We start from the raw sequence: 14,358 nt of genomic DNA, 5'->3' as shown, positions 1-14,358 counted from the left end.
GCTCCATAGAGTTTTGCTGTATACACACACATAATATACTGCCTCAAGTTTCTTGCTTTTTTCTTTTCCTCCACTCCTGGAATTTGATCAAAATTTATATAAAACAAGTTAATCGATATGAATGTGAGATGCATGCAGGAATACTTGAAGTATTTCAGACAATATTGTTTTCTTTATTCCATAAAATCACAGATCTCCATCACTGGTCAACAGTCTTAAACAAAACAGCTCCTTCTTTTCCCTTTGCAAAGAATTTTTGATGTAAAAAGAATGTTTGGAGCAACACCTTTCATCTTGAACCATGGGCTGCCGGGAAAACAAAACCTGCACCAGTTTCCTTTGAGTCACTTAATGCTGATTCACTTAAGTAAAAGTGAATCCTCCTGATGTGCCTTCCAGCCTTATGAGCTTTAATGATGCCTAGCACAGCAGTGTAATTAACAGTATCATTGATACATCACAATCCTCTGCTCTGGCAGTGGCAGAAACAGAAGGCTAATGCCAGATTGCTTATTAAAGGTACACCCGGCTGCAAAAGTGTACCAGATGAAACAATCCCCCAGCAGCCATGTAATGAGGTACAGACATCTGTAAGATTATTTCAGAACTCTGAATGTGAAGATTAAAATCTGGTGGTGCTGCAGATGTTTTTATCATCTTCCCCACAGCCGTTGTCACTGAAAATACATCAGCCCTCCAATGAGGCTGGAATGCAAATGGCTCAAAACTTGTTTCCCCTCAATGCTTTAGTGCTCTGCTATCCCTAAATTACTCAAAGACATTCAGACTAAGATAGTAGAAAATAAAATGTCTTATGAAAACTTTCAGAAATATTTTAAGACTTAAATATTTCTAAATATTTTTAGAAAAATCTGCTAGAAGTGGGAATTTTTGGGCTGTTTTTCTTCCTGGCAGTATCAAACCTCAGTGTATTGGCAGAGGAAGAGGAGAATCTATTACTCATTTGAAAAATATTCCCACATTGCATCAGTGGTAGAATAACATATGCCCTCTTTCAGACCTCTTCATATTGGCACTGTGATGCAAAGTAGTCTCAGAGCAAGCATGGGTCAGGGATATAAAAATGTTTCCCAAGCAGGCAGGAAACTCACAGGGTTCTAGAGAAAACCAAAGAGCATCTGACAACAAACAAAGTTCCTGAATTACCAAAGTTTCTGATTCTGCCCCCTCTTTTTTCTCACACAGATGAAGTAGTTTTCAGCTAAATGAACTGTTGACACTTTTTAATACTGTAATAAGCATAAGCAACAAGACCTTTCTTAAGGAAACCACTGGACTCTTTCCTGCTTTTTGCCCTGAAAAAAAGACAAAAATTGTACCTTTTTGTGCAGTCCAGTCCCTGCACATTATTTCCTGCTGATTGCACAGGCCCACACACGTCAGCTGAACGTAATGACACAGCTTCATTTAGCTAAAAGCAAGAAAATGCTCGTGATTGCCTCAAGCCATTCTTTTGCTGAGGCATGAGCCCAGGGACCCCTTCAATTGCCAGTGCCAGGAGCAATCCGAACAATCACGTCACAAATTTATGGACTTTCACTCTGTAGCCCATCGTGTATCCTAGCCCAGGTACTACTTTGATTCAGGATGTAATTCCTGAGACAGTTAAAATGCAGAGCTCTATTTTGCATTAGCAAAAACATTTTGTGAGTATTTATAAAAGAAAACCTTTTCATGGTAGTCTCTGCAAGAAGTTAAAAGGGATTTTATACTTTTTTTTTTTTTTTTTAGGAGGAAGGGGGAAAGAGCAGCAATTTGTTACCTTCTATAAAATACTAAAATTTTTACCTCTAATGTTATCCCTTCAATTATTTTTATATTACACCTATCTGCCATAATATCTTCTCATGTCTATTCATAATTTTTTTGATTGTTTTTACAGAATTTTCTTCTCCAGTGAAAATTTCAGTTTGCAGAAGAAAAATATAAAACAATAAAGACAAGTTTGCTGTTGTTCATCTCCACCCTGGATGTTACTTTCCATTTTTGAATGTTCTGAGACCTGATCAAATCTCAGCAATTTTTACAGCTGGGGAATTCATATGGCTTGGAAATTTCCTTGTTCATCAAAGGAGGAGCAATAATACAATTAAAACTCAAAATCCTCTGTCTTTATCTAACAAAATTCATTTTCTTGAAATAAAACATTCTAAAAGTTCTATATTGATTTTCTGAGACAGACATTTTCCCATAATAAACATGCTGATTTCTTTTTTGTCAAAATCTACAATTTTGTTTTATCTTTTGCAGAGGTTTCCCTTTCAAGAGTGAAAAAAAGGCAGTGAAACCCAAAAACAAGTTGGCAAAGGAGTAGAATCACATATGGCTCCAGACTGCAGCATTCATCAGGGATTTATTTTTTGGTGTCAGAGGAACAGAAAATTATCAGATAGCCTACCCCAATTTTCAGTGCTGCTATTCTTGCTTCTGGAACAACCACAATGGAATACATTTCTTATATCACTGGGACTAGATCAGATCTACCCACACCACTATGACACAGTTACTTACACCTCACAGCCTGCACATCTTTCCTGGTTTATTCCGATCTAGTTTTCACAGCAAATTTTTAAAAAACAAAAACAAAAACAAAACAACCAAACAAAAACCAACAACAACAACAAAAATTAAAAAAAAAAAATTTAAAACCCCCAAAACACTCCAGAGAACAGAAGTTACTTAAACGTGGTCCTTCCACTGTGTTCCAACTCAGCTGAACTGAAACCAAACTTTGATTTCAGGTATTTTTATTCAAAGAAATTAAAGATCTACTGCACTTCTGAGAACAAACACATACATATAAAAATATTTACAACTGAAAACTTTTTCACAGTAGCAAGCACTTTTAAATTGCTTTACCATTTAATGCTACCTCAGTTGCACAACAAAATTAAGAAATCTCCTTTCAGACATCGTTGTTATTCTTCATAACAATCCCAAAGATGTCTCAGTGAAACTAGAGATAAAGCCTGCTTAGTGCTTCACAGGAAATCTGTTCCCAAAGAAACAGACCAATTAAGGGCCAAATGATGCCTTCAGATCTCACCCATGTAAGCCATACAAGGCTACTGAGATTTTTGCATTTGAAATTTAATGCAAAAAAAAGAACATTCATTATTTGGCATATCACAAATATACCTACTTTCTTTTTTTTTTTTCCCCCTTGAGTTCTTCTCATGTTGAAGTTTATCCCTATGCAACAGGTTGAATTACCAATGAAGAAAAAAAATCTCTGTAAGGCAGGAATTGGTGAGGGGCACAAAGGATGAACAGATTTTTATTGTGTCTGTCTAATCAGGCAGCAGAAAAATATAAAGCCATTCCAAAAGAAGCTGTGGTCTAGATTCAGAATGCCTTCCCAAGGCTTCAGTTTGTGTCTCCACCGGCTACTGATTTGATAAATTTCCTTAATACAGATTTACATACAAACACAGTAAGAGTAGTATTTTGCCTCTAGTTTTTTAAGTCACCAGGGAATCTTAAATAATTGCTGCCCACAGAAGCAGTATTGAATTAGATCGAGAATACAACAGAATTTCAGCTTAAATGCTGACTTATCATCAAACAAATATTATGCACAATAAAAGTTAATTGCTAAAATGCTAAAAATCAGCAAGCTATAAATTCTTAGTCATCCCCTCCATGGCATTTGTAGTCCAGACACCTCTTTACAACTGCTTCTTAAACACATCCTTTTGAAATTAGGAATTGCTGAAGCGTTGAGTGTTCCATGGGTACCAGTTGTATCACAGCTCTGACCATCCCTGTTGCCTCTGGTTTTTTGAAAGGGATTCTTCCAAATGATGTAATGAGCAGTGAGCTACCCACAACCTGGTTAAACCCTTTTCCAAAATCTACCTCTCTTTGATTAGTGCCTGATCTCTCCAGCAGAATCTGTCTTGGGCATGGACACTGTGGAAGGGTTTCAGTGATACTTTAAGTCCTTCAGTTTAGGATTTCTAATATTTCATGTGGAATTTGTCACAGACTTCATTACACAAAGATTAAGCACAACTTGAAAAATTATGAGTTTAAAAGGCTACCTGACCTATTTGAAGGCCTGTAAGAAAACAAAGAAAACAGCTTTGTACTTCACCATGTTATTACGGAGGAAGTCTATGAAAGCACTGCATAAAGGTGTTAGAATAACTCAAAAAGCAAAACCAGAAGAGCGTTCACAATGAAATCTGCCCCCTACAAAAAATCCAGTTTAATTTCCAGACCACAGAAGTGTGAGTAATTTTTAATAAGGAATTATACCCTCGAGGCACCATCCTTAAGTGGGTACTACTGAAACTAAGGCTGGTTCACTGCAATTTCCAGCAATTTCCAAGTGTTAAGCATATTCACTTTTATGGACATATTCAGAACAAAAAAGATATTAAAATCTCAGTACATAGGTTAGGCATACTGGAATTAAACTGCAGGATTAATCCTTTAAAAAAATTTTGATAAAATTTTGGTCTCTATTTCTGAGTTTTCATAAGAAAATTGAAATCCATTGAAGTTAACTAAATAGACTTTGCATTTTGTTGTTTTATCTCAGTTCAAAGCCTGTGCGATAATGCACAGCCTGTAAAATAAACCACTTTCTCCATGCAGATTATTATTATTATTATTATTATTAAGATTATTATTATTAGATTATTATTTAGCTTTTTGTTCCTCTATTTTCTTCCCCCTTTTGTATCCTATCCTTTTTTAACTGCAGGAAAGATGAATCATATCAGGCACTTTGCAGTTCTGCAAAACCAGTGATTGCTATGCCCATTCTCATCTCCTCAACACCCAAACCCATGAGGTAGTTGTAGGAAAAATTACTCTTTCCAGTTTTCTCTTTGAGGTTAATAGTTCTAATTCCCAGGGAACACAATACCTTGATGAAGTCAGTCATTAAAAGGGACCAGAAATATTTTAGGTCACTTCCACAGAGAGCTAAAGAATTCTAACATCCGTAATATCAAAGCACAAATTCATTAGCATAATCAAACAGGCTAGTTCAAGTAATTACTGTTCAAAAACCGTAATAACAATCCTTTAACTAAACCTCAATGCCTCTATAACCCACACAGATGCAACTGTGGCTTTCTGTCCTATTGTGGCTGGACCATAAAAGTCATTTATGGGTCTTTTGCTGCGTACAAAACATAAAATTGTAAGTAGAGGCTACAAAATAAAGTTCTTTAAACAGTATGAGTTCTACAACGTTTTCATAAACTGAAGCCATGATTTCCAGCTCACAGTCAGTGTGCACACTTTATAGGCACGGTGGCTTAGTTGAGGCAGTGGAAATTAGCTGCAGATCTCTTCACTGCTGTCAGCCAAAGCCACTTCAAATTGCAATGAAATATTAGAGTTAAAAAATTCACCTCATTACTGTGCATAAATCTCCATGTTCCAAATTTTAGGGTCACATATAAGCTATACCTCATGCAATAAATACTAACACTGTTAAAAGTCCAGTATTATTCTTACATTTGAAGAAGGCATTGGAAGAATATCACATTGCTCAACAGAAGACAATAAATGCACACTTGAATGATGGATTCTTTTACCAACTCCCAGGTTATACTTGGTTGGCTTTTCTAATTCTCAATTCATTGAAAGAAAAGTATCACCCATAGAAAAAAGTAAAACCTTTTCCCACATCAAAATTAATTTTAAAAAAAGAAAAAAAGAACCTCAGAAAAAAACAATTTAATGATACATAGATAGATTTGTCTCATATAATCCTACTAATATTTGGTCCACAAACAAGTTGCTCTCAATGAATAGAAACAAATCACAAATATTTATAACTGATAATAAAATCAATTATGGGGTTAGTTAAAAATTCCATCTGCTCCTGTTATCGGGTTCCTATGAAAGAAGAGTAAAAAATTCAGAATGTTCATTTTGTTCTTACTTATAACACAAAAGTAACCACAAGTTAGAAACTGCTTAAGGGAAAAATTATTACCTCGTGTTTCTGGCTGTTTTCTGTGAGTTTTCTCATGTAAATCTGTCAGCAGCTTCCCCGTCTGGAACTCATTCCTTTGATCTTCAGTGATGGAGGTGCTGGCACTCCTGGAAAAAGACAACACCACCAGCTTTCCTGACAAGTTATGCTTTAGTGATTCAAATTGTTTAACAGCTTGGGCTTGGTTTTTCTCAGGTGGTGTCCCAACTTTTTTCATGCTATTAAATGCACACCATGCTGCTGTTACTTCACCTATTTTTTTTTTCCAGGGGCGTTTCCTCTGGTTTGAGGCAAGCACAACGTCCATCTCCTGCAGTAGTTAATTAGAAGTGTGTTGCCCTTTCTCCACCATGCAGGTAAGGGCTAATTCAGCCTTGTCAGGTTTCTGGCATGGAATCATAAAAGACACCTTTTCGTTTTTTCGTTTTTTTTTTCCACAACTAGGTTAGCCATCCATGCGTAGGAAGTTCTCTGAATTTTAGTTACCAGTTCCACAAAACTTAGCTCAGCAGTAGTATTGCTATTCAATGTCCTGTAATAAATTGGCCAGATAAGAGAATTAGAAGGGAAGTGTAGACCATCCCTCTACTGTTGAAGCAATGTGTGCTAGTATCAGGAATTCTGATGTTAGATTTGCAATCCTTAATACTGCACCTGTTAGTAGGTCCAAATTAGCGATAACTTCAGAAATTCTATTTTGTGTTGCAGCATACCCAGCACTGTGATAGCAAAGTCTCTGGGTTTCCTTTAGGGTTAAGATTGGCAGATTTCCTTTTCTCGCTTAAGAGCCATAAATATTGACCTCAGCAGTTTGGCAAATAACTCTTTGCTCTGGTGATTTTAACTCTTTGTTTCCTGGGAAGCACCCACTGCCTTTAGACATTCCATTGCAAAATCAATACTGACTGGGTTTCACTATCACCCCATTCATGTCCAGACTTTGCCATTTTGGTAGCTGTACACTGCACTATTTCTGTAGCAGTTTGCTGACTCTGACAACCATTTGAGGTTTCAATTTTAATTAAGGGTTACTCAAAATGCTGCTTCATCATCAGATGCCAATGTAAACACCACATCTCGCTCTTTACTAGAACCACTGATTAGCTCACTGTCTCCCAGCTCCTCCACACAAAAGGTCTGAGTCAAAAGAACTTATTCCTGGGAATGTTACTAGCCCTACATCCCACAGTTTCTCCTATACAATTCTCTTTCTTTCATGCACAGTCCAAAGCTCTGCTTGAGGCTCCCTAAAACACTGGTGCTCTGCAGCCTCTCCACCCGCAGCCTTTTTGCATTTTCTTCATTTTGCTGACACTAAAATTCTTTCATCAAATCTTGCAAAGATATTATTTCATTTTCAGATTTCTGAGTAACCAGTCTGTCATTATCCCTATTTTCTTATGCCAACTCCAACCTAGGGGGAGAGGAGCGACTTACAAAATTTTCGAGACAGGAAAACAAATTATTTTCTTTACACTGGCCACCCAGGGTAGCAATTTTCAAAAAAACCTACACAGCTTCTCTCACAAATTGCCTCAGAGGGGAGGCTGTGGCAAAGTTTCCAAAAGTTTCCAAGAAGGAATATTCAAGGTTTCCCTCAGAGGGAAATGTAGTGTCCAAAGGCACTTCAGGTCAGAGGACAGCATCCACTTCTGACAGAGGTGAGGCCATGTAACCATTCAATATAACACTACAAAAGCTTTAGAGAATAGCAGATATTGAGCAGAAACATGGGGAAAAAAAACCCAGTGACCTTAGGTAGATGACTCAGGTAGTGACTTAGGCAGGTCCTTTGAAACATAAAAATTGAACAAAAGATGAAGGCCAAGTTTTTCAGATACATAAAGCTATAAAAGTTCGAAGTCTTCAGGATTCTTATTCTCTATTCACAATTGAATACTCATTACAAGGTTATACTTACCCTACATCTCAAGAAAAACAATAAAGGAGTCATGCTGTTGGCATCTGCTTGGATCTCACTTGGTAGAGAGGTGAGCCTCCCCAGGGAAGCCACAATTTGAGCACTGCTGGTGCTAAGGTTAAAAGTACTGAGTACATCAGTCCCTTAGAACAAGCAAACACATTGTGCTCTGATGATGCATTCAGTACAAAAGAATTACATTTTTACAGATCAAAAACCTGATCTCTACCCTTAAATTAAAAGCACTATTACACGGGCGCAGGTTTCTCTCTAAACAGCAGGACTCAGGCTTCATCTCCTCCCTCACCACAGCCCTGTCATTCTTCTCCTTTTTATGCAATTACTTACATAACCTTTGCATAAAAAATCTGTCCCTCTAATGCTTTCAAACAAAACTTTCTCTACAAATCTCTCAGCAATACACATCAATCTGATAAATGCATGTTACAGGATCTCCCTCCTATGACAATTTACAGAGGATACAAATTCTGACAGCTCCAGGCTACAAGGTGTTGTTGCAAATGCACTTCTTTATGCTCTTTCCTCCAGAGTCATCTTGTGTAAACTTCAGGATTTCATTCCAGAACAAGGTTGATACATGCACTGAGGAGTGCATAAATGTCTGTTGTTTGCATTCTCTTTTCCCTGAGGCAGTAGCTCAGTTACCAATTCTCCCCACTTACCAAATAGAAATCCTTCACCAAACAGACATTTTCTGTAAATAGCTCCCCTCAATGTCTATATACAACAGAAACATTTCCTTCATCTTGGGGGCAACTGCATAGCTCAATCCAATGGCTAAAATTTTAAGTCTGTGAAGCTAATAAAATTAAAATAGCAATTTACTTAGGAAGGTGATTACAAATAAAATGAAATTTCTATGGATTTTTTTAACGCACTTCTACATTATTCCCTTCCTTGAAAAGCTGTAGTGTTTACTGCAGAAAAAAATTTTGGGAGAGAAAAAATATTCTAGATTATTTTTGTCTTCTTAAACAAATGTGGCATATGAGATTCTAATTAGAATTGTGTTAGGGGTAGTTACCATCAAACTTGCTCCATTTCCAAATTCAAACTCAGTAGCACAAAAATCTCAGGAAAGCTATAAAACTGCAGAATAAACATTTCTCACAAATTCCAGGGCAACAAGTCAATACTTCTTCCCCATCCCCCAAATACAGAGAAATTCCAGGTAGGAGAAAGGCATTCCGTCCCTCTTCCATATAAAATGAGCCAAACTGACAATCCTTCGGCACATTTTTACTTCTGACATAAATTTTAATGCTAATTGGTTTAAATAACATTAAGTATGATCTTAATAAGTTGCATCTTCTTCACTAAAGCCAGGTCAGAATATGCCAAGAATAACTGTATAATCCTCTACTTGGAAACCAAATTAATTTGTTTTTTAATGTTTAGGACACTGGGCTTATTAGAGTGCCTAAGCATTGATGTCCATGTTTGAATAATTCCAGGCACAAACATGACAGCAAGTAAGATGCAAGGTTCATTCTGATCTCCTTACTGAGCTTGGAAGGCAGGAGCTGCCACACTTTCATATCAACACCATTTGTGCCTACAGACACAGTCTTTCCAAGTGTCATGCAATTACTCAGAAAAATGTTTACAGCTTGCCCTGTGCTCAGTTACAGGTCTCCTGGTGTGTGCAGTCGTTTTTAATCAGAGCAAGACTTCCTCTGGTGGATAATGCAGGCCAGCACCACACAGCCAAACACAGGAAATGAGCAACAGCTCATCCAGGCAACATGGGAATGGTGAAGCATGGAGGGCTTAAGGCTAAGACAGGAAAATGATTGTTTGAATAGAATGGGAGTTGTGACATGAGCAAGCCTAAAGTTGTGCCAGAATGTGTGGAGGTGTGTCCTGTGAATGTGCATTCAGGGAAGGAATGCCCTGAGCATCTTCAGCATTCACATTCCCAGGTTCTGGTGGAACAGGAGAAATGGATCTGCAGTTTCACCATGCCAAAATGCCAAAAAAACAAAGATCCAAAATTCACTTTCGACAATGAAGGTAAATTCAAACTAATGCACAGATTTATCTTGTCAAGAGATCACACTGCCCTCACCAGAGAAGAGCTGTGCTGCAACTGCTGTTACTTTTAAAGTAAGAGAATCATGCTCATAAATATTTTGTTTAGTAAGTAAATATGGGAATAATAGAGATTAGGAAAATATAACCTGTTAATCAATATCAGTAGAAACCTATTGTGTAGTTTTCATTTTACTACCTTAATCTGCCTCAGTAGGAATATTTGCCTGTCCATTTAAATGCTATACATGTTTTCTTTGCTACAGCAATCTGAAGAAATTGGACTGTAGCTTGCAATGATTCATGATCACATTTATTCAGATTGCATTCAGCTAAAAATTAATAATAAAGAAACAGTATGTTTAAATTTTAGTTTTGTGAATTACGATTCTGCTGCTGAAGCCAAATTAAAAATCAATGAATGGTGTCCATACCAGAAATAGCACATAGCTATCCAAAAAAGAATCACCTCCAAAATCACGTATGGAGCCTGAGCCACCAAACCAGGACTCCATGACCACTTTGAACGGGTTTAAAAGAAAATCTCACCTATTTTTAACAAGCTTGATCTTAGAGATGATGGTTGAAGTAAGTGCTCATACACAGTAAGATGAAATAATATGTTTAAAATATCATATGATAATGTTTTATACAAGACCACAATCTTGTCAGCTTTATTTCACAAAAATATCTAATGCCACAATAGTTTTATGTTCAAGATAAGAATTGATTGGGCATCACCAGCATACAACATGGACTTCAAAGAAAAATGAGAAACAAAATATTATGAGGAACAAGTTTTCTTTATGTACATATGCAGTGGGCTAGATTATCCACTCTCTGTAAATATCTAGTTTGCCATCACTTAAGAATGGCAGAACTTAATGTTCAGATGAGGTTTTGCTGCTTGCTAAGAAAGACTTTTCGGAAAAGTCAGCAGGATAAAAAAAAATAAAAAATATCTGATTCATGGGACTTTGCCCATAAATCCTACAGTGTTCTGCAGTTATCAAAAGCTTACATAACCTAAAAGAAATGCTAGCAGAGCATAACATAATTTGGAGAGAACTGCACAGTAGAGCAGGGTGCTTTCTTTGTTCATGCAGTGCTGAGAGAGAAGGCAGATAATTCCTTACAAATATTTTGCAGAGGTATTTCCATAACTAAAGGCTACTTTTATTTCTATCCTCCACATCACATTTTCAGTATAAACCCAACTCCACCAGTGATCTGCAGATTATTTTTATCTCTGCCCTTGGCCTTTTTTTACAGAAATACCTTTGGACACCTCTAGTTGTCTGCTGCCTGCCTATTTTTATTTGATGAGGACAGTGTGAACTGAGAATCTGGATGTGAATGTTACTTTCCCTTTGTCTAGCTAGCAATCAAGTATTTTTACTATAAGTGTATCTTTGATACTAAGGCTAAACTATATCTGTGAATCTAAAAAGTGATGATATTTCACTGAGTTTTATTCATCTTCAGCATGTCCTCTTTAGAGAAGAAGGCAGTGAGCCAAACAAGTCTAGTCACATTGCTTCAGATCTAGGAAAAACCTCATGGGATTGTAAATTTTGCACCAAGCAGTTACCACTTCATTCCCCTTTTCAAAAATAAATCCTTGAGTTTTATTTGAAAAGTGTAAGTTGCACCCAGCATGCTTACTTACCCTTCTTAAACCATTCATCTTTAACTCCTTAATCCACAGGATTGCAAATAAGAAATTATCTCCTTAATCTGTAAGAATAAAAGTAAGAAATGAAGAGCAAAGCAAAACAGGTCTTTTAGCAGCCTAGATATAGACCAGAATTTTTTTAATCTAGCAACCTAATGGCTTTATATTATAATAATATATTATATTATACTCACAATAAATGTGGTTTGCAGTCATCAATTGCTCAGCTTTCACTCTGTGTTTAATCAATCTCAAAAGCTGTTTAACACTTCTTATCCTCCTGCCATGAGCATTATCAAACTCATAGAACATAGGTAATAGTGGTCAGCATTTTGCATTCTATGTCCTATGATCTGAAAGAAGTCTGATTTTAAAATGTAAAGAAAAATCTTACTAGCTCTTGAAATCATTTTAAATTGACTAATCTCTTTTTGCAGTTGTGTATAAATTCCCTGTACTTCTACCTAACTATATCAACAAATTTAAAAGTTGTGTTTTGTTTTTGGGTTGGTTTTCAGTTGTCATTGGGGTTTTTTTCCCCCATGTCACTCACAGCCTAGAGGAACACATGCTTTGTGTAATTCACCACCAGATTTGTTCCCTATATACTTAAGATTTTGGTGAGCATAAATATTATTCCACATAAAAATATACAGAGTTAATGTAACGTTTTGAAAACAGCATGAAAAGTATTTCAGGATGTGAAAAGCATCTGTGATTGGATGCACAATCTAGCAATTTTAAGACTGAGTTTCTCTAAGAGTCTGACAATGTCTTCTCAAAACAAGAAATGATAAAATTCCAATGGGTTTGCCTTTGATTATGACAGTATGTGAGAGTTGAATCAAAAATTACTCATTAATTTTCAAACTATCTTGTACACTAGGGTCTTTTTATTAAGACACAACTCTAAGTTTTTATTCCTGAAAGTAGAGAAAAGGCACAGAACAAGAAGTTGAGTTGAAAAGCTAGAAAAGTTCCATTTCCTGAGAAGAAATTAAGAATTCCTCAGCAAAGCCAGAATGCCTGTTCAGGAGACATCTAAGTGACATCAGACCATCCCTAGCTTAGAGTGCATCACAGCATTACAGAACTGCCTGCTTCCTCTCTGTATTGCCCAGTTTATCTTTTGATCCTGTCCCAGACAATGCAGGGTCTGGAAAGCTCTGCTGGCAAAGCCTCCTATTTATCATGACACTTCCCCTGGACTCAGGACTGCTGGTGAATGCTTTGCTTGACTGCTGCTTACCTTGTTTTGCTTTGTTAAACTTGACAAGTTTCCTTACTGTCCCTGACCTTTACTTTTCATAGTTTTTTCTCCTACAACATTAGCACAGATGATTCTTTCTAAAGCATTTTTTATTCACCTCTGTCCTGCAAATCTGCACTCAGTGAGCTAAAGCAGATGAGTTCAGTCTTTTATTCTCATTTTTAAACCAAGAGTATGTAATGTGAGTTCCAGTTCGTAGCAAGCATTTTACAACGGCTCTACAATTTATATAAAGAAATATATGAAGTTGATTCTTGTGAGTAGAACAACAAATAAGTATTTAAATTGGAATAAAAACATCATAAACTCAGCTTTCTGCACAACAAATGCAAATATTTAGTGAGGCCTTCCTGCTGTGTGTTTCTAAGGAGCAGACTCCCTTCAGCTATGATGAAAATCAGGTCTAAAACAAGTCTTTGATAATGCCATTCTTCTCAGAGAAGGACAAGTTGATGTCTTAGGAAATTTTGAGACTTGTTTTTTTCACCACTAGAAGTTTTATTTTTGTTTGCCTATAATTTGCTATCCAGCAACTGCATTCCTTCAAAACAAAGCACTTATGCTGTTTTATCTCTGCAATACCACAGAGGTTTTTAGCAAGTAGAATGGAAAACAAGTGAGATGAATCCCAAGTGAGCTTATTCACAACAAATAAGGCTTTCTACAAGTTGTTATTTTTTTCCCACACTTTTAGAAACAGGCTTATACCATCAATTTCCCTTATATAATGTACAATAAAACACCTAGCACATAAAGCTACAACAACACATAGAAAAGATTGATAAACGACAAATATCTCATGATAATGAGAAAACTGAACATATTGTCTAATGGAGTTCAAAATAATATAAAGAATTGCTATTTTAATATGCAAATTTCCTACCACCTACACATCTTTAATTGAAAGCACACCCAAGCTTTTATAAGTCATTATCATGTCATATCTGAAAAATGCTGAAATTAAATTAATCATAAAATTGACATTTCTTTCCTTGAAAAACACAGTTCTTGTGGTGATAAACTAATCACCACCAAGTACCAACTCCCCTTAAACCCATCACATTAATAACTCTGTAAGGTCATTTATCTTCCCTTTTTACCTGAGAATTCAATGTGTTTCTACCATCAGTCTGTGCAGTTTTGGTTTAGTGTAATGTATACAGCATCTGACAATTTGTGCCTTTGCATGACTGCTTTGATTTTTGTCCTGTGCCCTGCACTGACTGCTTTTCTTTCCAGACACAGTGAGAACAGTGGTTCAGTTTTGTTTATATCAGGTGTTGTGGAGCCTGCAGTGGGCAGGAGTTCTGTTCCCTGTTCCTCTCCTCCACTGCTGGCTGGTGATGCCTTGAGGCTGTTTCAACTCACTCTACAGCTGTCAAACCTGCAGAGCACAGCCCCACCAGCCACTCTGCACTCTGACCTTGACTAGAAAGATTTCCATCCATTTCAGTAATCCT

The sequence above is a fragment of the Catharus ustulatus genome, chromosome 5 (assembly GCF_009819885.2).
Source record: "Catharus ustulatus isolate bCatUst1 chromosome 5, bCatUst1.pri.v2, whole genome shotgun sequence".
NCBI classification, from domain to species: Eukaryota; Metazoa; Chordata; class Aves; order Passeriformes; family Turdidae; genus Catharus; species Catharus ustulatus.
Note: the sequence above shows the minus strand (reverse complement) of the source record.